General features: G+C 45.6%; 1 non-coding gene across 1 annotated transcript; it reads left to right on the forward strand.

The window, feature by feature from the left end:
* The first annotated feature begins 383 nt into the window (after window positions 1–383).
* On the forward strand, window positions 384–455 carry TRNAQ-CUG (transfer RNA glutamine (anticodon CUG)). The gene has a single exon. It is a non-coding gene; the product is annotated as a tRNA-Gln (tRNA).
* Window positions 456–1192: the final 737 nt, after the last annotated feature.

Raw genomic sequence — 1192 nt, forward strand, 5'->3', positions numbered from 1 at the left:
CGGGAACTTTCCAGGCCTGTCTCCCCGCGGGTTTGGTGGACTAACCAGGCCCGCTTCACCGAGTCTTTAGACATTACATCAAACAATGAGTGTGACGCTCACCGGGACCTGGTGTGGATCACAGATGCTCCCTCTCTTCCTGCGCGCAGAAAGCAAGGGTGAGGACCTCTGAGGGTCTGGGTTGGGGAGGAGGCACTTTATGGGTCGTCTAGGTGGCAGAAGAGAAAACAAGGTAAAAATAGAATAGACTCCCCTGGTTTTTCTTTTAAGAGTGTCATGCGTGAACATGGACTAAGAATTCCGACTCATAAACTCACTAAATGGTTTCAGTGGAATTACTGCGCCTCCTCATAGATAATTACGGAAAGTGCATCCTCAGAAGGGGTTCCATGGTGTAATGGTTAGCACTCTGGACTCTGAATCCAGCGATCCGAGTTCAAGTCTCGGTGGAACCTACCATGCTTCTTGTTCTCGCTTTTGTCTTTTCCTAGCAAGGCGCTGTTCACCTAAACGACCCCAGTCCACTTTGCCCTTGGTGTCCCCTGTGAGTCCCTGCAAGTCCCCACACGCCTGCATCTGGGCCAGGCGGAAGGAATAGACTTTCATTCTGGCGTAATGGGGCTTATTTTATAAGGAAGAAAAGAAGCATCAGAAGTAAATACCGGGGCCTTGAGTTAGGCTGTGGTGCGAAAAACAGCTCTGAATAAAAAGCAATTATCAACTCATATAACATTTATTTTCTGTGCGCATTAAAAAGAATGTTTGAACTTGTTAAATATTTCAAACATGGGAAATAAATAATTCTAATGGTACTCCTCCGCTCTGCCTGTGGCCGCTGAACCCAGTTTATATACATAATACACGCTCGCAGAAACCTATGGTGAGCTGGAGCTCAAAGACTTTTGTCAGTCAATATTCCTCATTCCTATCCCAAAAGAACTTTGATATTGTGAATTTCAATTCTGAAATTAAGAAGTGAAGAAGAATTTCAACACAAGAGAAGTGTTGTATAGAGAAAGAAAGGAGAATAAAGTATCTTATAACACCCGGAAGTGGGCCTGGCTCTCAGGCTGGGCCACGTTACTCTCCCATTGCACAGAATACCCACATCAGATGTGGTTACGCTGAGACCATGATCCAATGAGCCAAACAGGTGATGTCACAACTTTGTCTAAGCTGAGCAAGGACAAGG

Source organism: Crocuta crocuta, unplaced genomic scaffold (assembly GCF_008692635.1).
Source record: "Crocuta crocuta isolate KB4526 unplaced genomic scaffold, BGI_CrCroc_1.0 scaffold1097, whole genome shotgun sequence".
In the NCBI taxonomy this organism is placed as follows: Eukaryota; Metazoa; Chordata; class Mammalia; order Carnivora; family Hyaenidae; genus Crocuta; species Crocuta crocuta.